General features: G+C 42.4%; 1 long non-coding RNA gene across 4 annotated transcripts; it reads right to left on the minus strand.

The window, feature by feature from the left end:
• Nucleotides 1-1270: 1270 nt before the first annotated feature.
• On the minus strand, nucleotides 1271-6853 carry LOC119849792. 4 transcript variants are annotated; one of them, XR_006277275.1, is made up of 4 exons: nucleotides 6703-6853; nucleotides 5455-5520; nucleotides 3876-4131; nucleotides 1271-2430 (listed from the first exon to the last, which is right to left on the minus strand). It is a non-coding gene; the product is annotated as an uncharacterized LOC119849792 (long non-coding RNA). The 4 variants fall into 4 exon arrangements; XR_006277270.1 differs by having other exon boundaries at nucleotides 3881-4131; nucleotides 6703-6852; XR_005290591.2 differs by lacking the exon at nucleotides 1271-2430 and adding an exon at nucleotides 2471-2678.
• Nucleotides 6854-9815: the final 2962 nt, after the last annotated feature.

Consider the following 9815-nt stretch of genomic DNA (forward strand, 5'->3'; position numbering starts at 1 on the left):
ATCGCATTGTGATCCTACCGTTCAGTGATTGTTTCCTGAGCTCAGTACCAATGGTCCACCATGTGCAGCTACTCTTTGAATGCCATCAGCAATACTGAATTATTTTTTCCCCCACAGCACACAGCTGGGCAGGCAGCACCAATTCACTTTGTGATTCACAGCTCATGAAATACTGCAGTATCAGATGCATTGTGTTCTTAACGGTTATCACCAGACTGGTCGGTCAGCAGTTCAGAATCCATGCTTTCAGGCAGAGATGGTGGGTGCGCAGTTAACAAGGGCTGTTGAAAAATGGCACAAAATGAAGTTGGAAGCCCATGGAATGATGGGAAGGAAAGAACTGCATATGGGACAGTAAGCACGCCCCCATGGTACACCACAATCCATTCCCAGAAGCAGAGGATGGCAGAGAGTAGTGAGTTGCACAGTGGGATAGCTACCCACGATGCAACACTCTGTACATGCAAAACTACCGACTATGGATGTGCTTTGCCAACACAAGGAACGTTGTGTGAATGTGCACAACCAATGTAATTAAAGGTACTTATGATAGTAGACGTAACTTACGTCGACTTTACTCTGTAGTGTAGATATGACCTCAGTTTGTGGGTGCTCTCTCTTACACACACACACACACACACACACACACACACACACACACACACACACACACACACCCCTACCCAACACAATACTCAGCCAAAAAATCCTGGGCAGCTTCAGACACACCTTCTGCTTATAATTGTGTTAATTGAAGGGCGAATTCACATCTATCGATCTCAAAGGGTTTAATCTTAACCCAGAACTAGGTGTCACCCAGCTCATAACATTATATATTCAGGTGGCCAAACTGTAGAAGAGCCACATGCAGCTTGCAGAACCACACACCCCCAATCCCCGCATTCTCTACCTACCAGACGGGGCGGGGAGGCGGAAGAGCTCGGGACTTCTGCCTTGCAGTGGGGTGGTGGGATAGGGGCTTCTGTCCAGCAAGGGGGGAGAGGAGGAGTCTTGGGGCTTCAGCCCCACAGGGTGCACCTGCTGAGGTTTGGGGCTTCAACAGGAGCGGGGCTGAATCCCCAAGCCCCAGCAGGTGCTTTCCATGAACTGAAGCCCCAGCAGTTGTGCCCCAGCTCTCAACCTTCTGAAGATTGTCATATGCAGCTCAAAGGGTCAGTAAGTTTGGCCACCCTGTTATATATCATGTATAAGTCCTTAGTATGAAGAGAATACCACCCTTTAAGAATAATTTACTGACTTGGATGTACGTAGTATTTACCATTGGCTCCAAAGAGATCCAATGCAATGTCAGCATACAGTAACACTAAATATTGTGAACACAAAATGCATCTAGCTCTAGAAGCCTGGAGGAGTCTCTAGAAAGGAATTTCCTTGTACAAGAGGGAACAGCTATTATCAGACAGCAGAACAGGGGCTATGGAAGGGATTATTTTTCTGTGCTAGCGACCCAGTTATAGAGCTAGCCCACTTTCATATTGTTATTTATTATTTGTATTCTGGTAGTGACCACTAGGTGTTAGCGTGGCCGCACAGCCACAAAAACACAGAGCTTAATTTTCCCCTGTAGCTGAATTCAGCTTTGACACAGGATGGGATTCTGCACAAGTCTGGCCCCAGCGTGAGCTAGAGCAGCCACAGGACTGCTCTAATGTACACCACTAGCATAAAGTCTAAAAGGGGATCTCTGTCATGCCCCTTCCCCACCCCCAGTATGCCCCTTCTTCTGGAGGTGAGGGAGGGAGTTCCAGGCTGGGTCCTAGATTCCCAAGATAATTTACTACAATATTTGAGAAGCACTAAGATAATTGAGAAACTGTATGTTCTAATTTTACTGTATAAATCTTTGTTATACAGCAGCTGTACTCCAGCTTCCTGCCTCATCTGGCTCTGCAAACTGACCTATGCTATGGCAGTCAAGCCCCTTGGAAGCCTAGAGAAGATGTGTAAAGTTTAGGGGTGTAGGAAACACAGATGAACTAATCTAAGATTAGAATCAGCTTTAAGATTTATCTAAAATTTGAACCTTTGGCTCAGAACAAATGTTAACAGACTGGGGGTGGGGGGAAGAACTAGAAATTGAAGCACCAAGCTACCACAAGAAAGGTTACTTCCAATCTAGCCCAAACCTCACCCCTTCCCTTTGTTTACTAGGCTCCAAGCAGCTTGAGGCAAAAACCTGTCATTGTATTTGTCTATGAAGCATCATGCACACCCATAGCATGGTATAAATAATAGAACATTAATAGTAATAACCACAGTCGAAATCTCTTGTGACAGCCTGTTCTTTGGAGGTTTCAAGACCAAATAAAGTCCAATAAATTTAGAAAGCTTCAGATAACCATCCAAAGGTTTTCCAGGACTTGAGGGATACACAAAGATTCACCAAGCATCATTAGTGGGATCTGCAAACTGGGACAAAGATAACAAAAAGAATATTTTGCTATATATGTAGCAATTTGATTTAGAAAATGTATTGTCAATATTTCTCCCCACTGTTTTGGAAGGCACTGATGTTCTGTAAAAAAGTTTTCCCTGTCCAAAACTGAGCTTCTCCTCCTGCTTGATCCTGCAGTGAAGTCATCATAATCCATCATTATGACACCACAGTCCGTTGTCATGAAAATGATCGCAGTGTCAAATTCAGCATTATAACTTTACTGCGGAATGAAGGAGAAAGTGACAGGGCTGTCAGAGTAAAAGCAGTGGATGAAGCAAACAAATCTCTGATAATTAGCTAGAGGGGCATGAAAAAAAAAATCGAATCAAACCTATGAGAAGTAAGTGAAAGTGTGCAGTGACACAGGTCAAAGTTATCCCCAGTGTGAAAGTCTTTTATGAGACAACTCATAGCATTTAAATCACAAAAAGACATGTCTGCACAAAGGGTGTAACATATGGAAATGTTTGCTATTAATTAGGATGCGCCCACTGCAAGGCCATTACAGTTGGATTTGCTTCACTTCAGAAACATTCAGTTCAGCATGCTGTCTGTGAATTCAGACCAGAAATCCAAATGCATTTCTTCAGTGGCAGGGCTAGCAGAGTCATATGCACCCTGGATAACAGTCAGGAGGACACAAAATGAGACGGGAAAGGTATTTCTACTTCCAAAGATTTAGAGGCAGCATTGTTTAGTAGAGAACATGGGCTTGGGAGTCAGGAGATTCAAGGTCTTTCTCCAGCTTTGATGGTGACTTCATGAACCTCAACCTTGCTGTGCTTCAGCATAATGACACTTATTTACCTTTATCAAGTGCATTGAGATTGGCAGATAAGTGAGAAGTATGGTTTTCTCCATTTTTGCCAGCACTCCTTTAACTAGGTATGAATTTAAGATGTTTGGTTAGGATGTGATAGTGTATAATAAGGTGAAATTAAGTTGTCCATATCAGTCCATGCAAAAATGCTACCAGCAGGATCCATTCTTTGCCCATTGGCTTTCTTTCATCTTTTGTAAGAAACTCAAGCTTGGAGTCTTGCCCTCAAGATCTTGCATTCTTCTGCTCCCGCCCTGCTCCTTATTATATTGCACCCCATCCCGTCGGCTTTGCCAATGATGCCAGACACAGCAAGCTGATTGTCCACTGCCTCATCAAATCTCTGTACTTTTTTCCATCCTCTTCTCTACTTGTAGGGCATCCTGCATAAGGCCAGTCCTCAAGGCTATGGCATGCTTCTCATCCAAATCCCTCCTGCAGAACTACTTCAACCATGATGCCTACAAATAACTACCGTCCAATAGCACCATGATAGAAACATCAATTGGAGTAGCCTACATAACTTTATATATTCTATGTAAACAAAACCAAACAAACCAAAAGCCATGTCTTATTTGACATAGCCAATCACATCACCTTACTTGTTTGTTGTTCCTTTTCCTCTACCAATCATCTCCATCTTGCTTTTGTGTTTTCTAGAGTAGCTTCTTTGGTGCAAAGATCATGCTATCTTTCTGTAACACATTGTGGAAAGTCCCAGAAACAAAACTAAACTAGAAAAATCAATATAATCTAAAATATGAAATACATTACACAGCAGAATAGTCTTCCAGAGGACGTATTGGATTCTCATTTGCTGGAGACTTAACTATTCAATGAAATGTACTGGTCCCTGCAAAAAAAAAATAAAAAAAAATTATATTATATAAATATATATATTAGTATTGACCAATCTTGCACTAGATGAGATACTAAAACTTTCCCATATTTAACTTCAAGTCTATGATATACTCCAATGAAATTCCCCGTAGTTAAACTGCTAATTAATGCAAGGTCAGAACATATGAATACAAGTAATAATTTTGTCCCTTCAATGACATCAGGAGCCTTGCACAATTTTATTTTCTTCTTCAACTTCGAGAACTAAAGCTCTTCACACACTTGTGATTTTATGAGCTACTTTATGGGCCTGATGCAAAACCCAATGAAATCAATAGGCTTTGGATGTCATCCACTGCGAATACATCAGTGGTTAAAGTTTCTGCATGGCTCATATTTTCAAATGATCCCTCATGTATCTTATGGCCCTGATGGGATGAAACAATACAGTGTGTGGGGGCCCCCCCAACATCCCCAGAAGGTTACAGACCTTCAAATGACCTGCAGATTTAGCAACAGGGAGGAGGGTCTATGAAATTACATTCTAAGCAAATAGCCATTTTAATTGAACCCCATCACCTTATCTTGAATTAGTCCAGATTAACATTTTAAATGAGATGATAATTTGTAGCAGATCCAAGTAGGTGATCAATCACACTTTATCTCAGTCTTACCAGGGAAAGGGGACGAATGAGGCTGGGGCATAAATACAAAGAACAAAGAGACAAACTAACAGAAGTGCCAACTTTGCTTACCCGAGCTCCTGAGTAAAAAGAGAGGGAGACTTTAGAGAGTCTCCATTAAAAGGATATGCTCCTTTCAAGAGCAACCTTTGACTATAGCTTTCAGATTTGCCATGATATGTGAGGTGTGAATCAAATGAGGCTAGGGTGCTCTGAGATGTTCCTATCTGTATGCTTCCATTTCCTTTCAGTGTTATGGGTATAACCCAGGTAGAGTCAGCAGCAACAAAGGCGAGGTTCAATATTCCAAGATTGCTCTTAATACAAAAACAGAACTGGCTCAAGCCCCCACGTAGTAATCTGGGAAAATTTAACCCTACCCCTGGACGCCTCTCAGGCAATGCAGACTTAATGCCTGCAAGTGGGGAGGTGTGTAAGAAAAAGGAACTTCTTAAAAGGGAAAGGAAACCCAGAATTAATTTGGTAAAACACCACAACCACATTCAAAAGCATGTGAACATAAGCAAACCCAATGCCACAGTGAGTTGAGCAGTGTCCTTTACCTCAGTTTCCCACCTTGCAATGGGAAAGTCCAATGAACAAACATCCCTTTAATACATCACTCCCCTCTCCCTGCACTGCACCCCACTCACAGTTAGCTGGCCTTGGTTAGTGAAGATGCAGAGTTCAAAGGTGCATTCCTGGGGTTCACATTCCACCTTGGGTGGGGTGGGGGAGAAGAGAAGAGGTGTTGAGCAATGTCTCTGCAACTGGCTCACTGCTGCCATTTTTTGCTGCTGCTGCTTCTCTACCACTACTAGCCGCCACTGCTTGTTGCTTCCACAGTGTCATGTTCTGAGGTTCTGCCACTTAACCCAGCTCTCTGTGATTTCCACAGGTAATGGGGAACCTCACAGCCAGTGTAGTTTCTATGCTGTCTTTCACTGTCCCCACACAAGCTCAGCAGTGATGTCAGCTCTAGGAATCACCAAGCAAAAACAAGAACTCTCAAGTGAGTCCGATCAGATGTTATTAAACCTGAGAGAGGGACCTAGGACTTATTGGCCAGAGTCTAGACCCCAAGGAGGAACACCTGTCTCACCCACATTTCTCCCCACTAGGATTTGGCATCCCTACCCCCCACTTAGCAAGTGAGGTTTGGTGTAGGGTGACCCCCTCATTCAGGGCATGCTAAGCCAGTCTGCTGCCCTGTACTCCTACAATAAGGATAACAACATCTCATTACCCCTTGCAATAGGGCCACTTATCTCACAGGAGAGCCCCTGCCAGCCAGGAGTGTCTGCACCTGCACTCTCTCCTTGCTGTGACCCCTGTTAATAGTTAAACTTCTCGAGCAGGTTTTCAGTGACTTGATCCTCCAGCCAAGTCATGCAGTCTGTAGGTGTACAACAAAACAGACCTCTTCTGGGGTACAAATCCCACAGTGCCCTCTGTAACATCTCAGTCCATAGCTCTGTCTCGGGGCTTGGTTCTCAGTCAGTCTAACAAGGCCTATCACAGTACCCTGATTAGCCTCAGCCCCTTCTGGGCTAGCTTTCAAGGCTCCTCCCTGTTGACTCTTTGCTCTGTAGCAAGCCTTCCTGACCCCCAGCTGAGTCACTAGTTCCTTGTGAAGTTAACAGTTCAATTAAAGGCTGACCCTCTTCAGGGTCTTCTGCCCCCTTATCTGGGTTTGGTTAAGCTCCCTTCCCTTGGCTCAGGGCACTCTGCCTGTAGCAGGTGGGGGAGGGCGAGAGAACCCAGGCCCACCCACTACTCTGGGTCCCAACCGAGGGACCCTCTATTTAGCTCCCACTGGCTGCTTCCCTTCAACTACTTGCTGCTGTGTTTCTCTGGGCCACTTCCCTTCTTAGCCCCAGCACTTTCAGTTTCATCCTTACCTCAGGGCTGAAGTCTTGCTTGAGTCCCAGTAATCAGCCAAGGCCACCTTCCTCGCTTCTCTGGCTTCAGCCAGCCATTGCTCTGTCCAGGTAATGCAACTCCTGTACCTAGCCAGGAGCACAATCCTGGCTCCAGCCAGAACTGATCTGTTCTGTCAAGCAGCTTCTTTTTATATGAGCCTGCTGGGCTCTGACTGGTTGCTCCCTGCAGCCTTTCTGTGATTGGCTCCTTCCCCCCAGCCTCTCTAGGCAGCTTGGAGGACCCACCTCTACCGCTCTTTCCTGGGGCAGGGTATGGTAGGACCACAAGGCTTCCAAAAGGAGTCCTCAAAAGGCCCGATATACCCTGCATTCCAATACTAGAGTGATTTGCAATGTAAAATGAGCCAAAATTGATCATTTTGGCAAAGCAGCTCTGTCTGCTGCGCCCTTAAACAGAGTAGGCATGTCTATGCAATCATGGTCTGCTCCTGAAGTCTTTTCCCCAAGCTCATCCCTAGATGTCAGGGGAGAGCTCATTCAGACCCCATTTACACATGATTATCTTGTATATAGCGCGCACACAATAATTTAAGAATTATTTGAGAATCTATGCTATTTAAGTATTAAGTAAGATCTGTTTGTCCCTGTTAGTTGGGTATCCAGGACAATGCTTAAGACAAACTCCAGTGCAAAACATCTGGTCTCATTACAAGAGGAGATGTGGAGACTTCACAAGAGGCGTACAACCCCAGTATATCCAATAAGGTCAGGCTGAGTCCGATGGACTAGATGAAGACATCACTATTTTCTAGCAATGTTGCAATTTTGTTGTTGTAATGATTTAACAACGCAAACCTACATTAAGTTGCACAAGATCTTCCAAAAATAGTGTTCACTGATAAAAACAGATGTACTTCCATACTTTGTTATATCTCAAACACCATCACAAATACAAATAATGGGCATTATACGCTATATCTCACCTCTGTAATGCAGCCAAATACACACAGTTAAATTCATTCTGTGGGCACACATCATTAAACATGGGAATCCAGAGAAAGATACTTGCACTGAATTCAGGAAATAGATCAAGGCAGCAAAGATTATGTAGGCACTGTTTTTGATCTGATTAAGAATAGTCAAAATGTTTTTCAAATATGGTAGTAACAGAACTTTTACCACTTTATTTGTATTATATGTAGGGCTGTCAAGCAATTAAAAAAATAATCACGATTAATCGCACTGTTAAACGGTAATAGAATACCATTTATTTAAACTTGTTTGGATGTTTTCTACATTTTCAAATATATTGATTTAAATTACAACACAAAATACAAAAAGTGTACAGTGCTCACTTTATATTTATTTTTATTACAAATATTTCCACTGTAAAAAACCAAAATAAATAATATTTTTCAATTCACCTAATACAGGTACTGTAGTGCAATTTCTTAATCATGGAAGTTGAACTTACAAATTTAGAATTATATACAAAAAATAACTGCATTAAAATATAAAACAATCTAAAACTTTAGAATCTACAATTCCACTCAGTCCTAATTCTTGTTCAGCCAATTGCTCAGACAAACAAGTTTGTTTACATTTGCAGGAGATAATGCTGCCTGCTTCTTGTTTACAGTGTCATCAGAAAGTGAGAACAGACGTTTGCATGGCACTGCTGCAGCCAGCGTCGCAAGATACTTACATGCCAGACGCACTAAAGATTCATATGTCCCTTCATGCTTCATCCACCATTCCAGAGGACATGTGTGCATGCTGATGGCAGGTTCTGCTCGATAATCCAAAGCAGTGCGGACCTACGCATGTTCATTTTCATAATCTGAGTCAGATGCCATCAACAGAAGGTTGATTTTCTTTTTTGGTGGTTTGAGTTCTGTAGTTTCTGAATCGGAGTGTTGCTCTTTTAAGACTTCTGAAAGCATGCTCCACACACCCCATCCAGATCAGATCCTTAAACCTTGAGTTGAGTGCTGGAGCTATCTTTAGAAATCTCCCATTGATACCTTCTTTGTGTTTTGTGAAATCTGCAGCGAAAGTGTTCTTAAAATGAACAGCATGTGCTGAATCATCATCCGAGACTATTATAAAACATGAAATATATGGCAGAATAGTGGTAAAACAGAACCGGAGACATACAATTCTTCCCCAAGGAGTCCAGTCACAAATTTAATTAACACATTTTTTTAATGAGCATCATCAGCATGGAAGCATGTCCTCTGGAATGGTGGCTGAGGCATGAAGGGGCATATGAATGTTAGCATATCTGGCACATAAATACATTGCAATGCCGGCTACAAAAGTCCCATGCGAACGCCTGTTCTCACTTTCAGGTGACATTGTAAATAAGAAGTGAGCAGCATTATCACCCGTAAATGTAAACAAACTTGTTTGTCTTAGTGATTGGCTGAACAAGAAGTAGGACTGTGTGGACTTGTAGGCTCTAAAGTTTTGCATTGTTTTGTTTTTGAGTGCAGATATGTGACAAAAAAAAATCTACATTTGTAGGTTGCATTTTCACAATAAAGAGATTGCACTACAGTACTTGGATGAGGTGAACTGAAAAATATGATTTCTTTTGTTGATAATTTTTACGGTGCAAATATTTGTAATAAAAAATATAAAATGAGCAGTGTTTTTTTTCCCCAGGCTGCCCCATCTTTTCTCCCTGCTCCCAGTCTGCTCCACATTCTAAAGTTACACAGATACTTTTTTCTCCCCCTGATACAGCCTCTGCTGTCAGTCATTTGCACCTGAGCAAAGTGGATGTAAAATGATATCATGTGTGGAAGTGAGTGGAGGAATCTCGTTTGGTGGTGGTCGTATACTCTCTTTGCATTCACTCTGTAAAGGTGTAAATGACTACACAAGGGGCAATGAAGGCCCTCTTCATCTAACCCAAAAAAGCCGATCCACATTTTTTTTTTTATTTGAGTGATTCTGAAAATCTCATCATAACTGTGAAATCCAAATTGCCTATTGTTCCTAGTAGGCTCAGTCAGAACAGCAGGGATCATAGGTTTCTGATAAAAGTAAATCCAAATAGATGATCGAGTATCTCCCTTGGCAAAGTCTCACAGAGGTAGAGTTCTTGATATCAATGAAAAAAAAAT

Source organism: Dermochelys coriacea, chromosome 1 (assembly GCF_009764565.3).
Source record: "Dermochelys coriacea isolate rDerCor1 chromosome 1, rDerCor1.pri.v4, whole genome shotgun sequence".
In the NCBI taxonomy this organism is placed as follows: Eukaryota; Metazoa; Chordata; order Testudines; family Dermochelyidae; genus Dermochelys; species Dermochelys coriacea.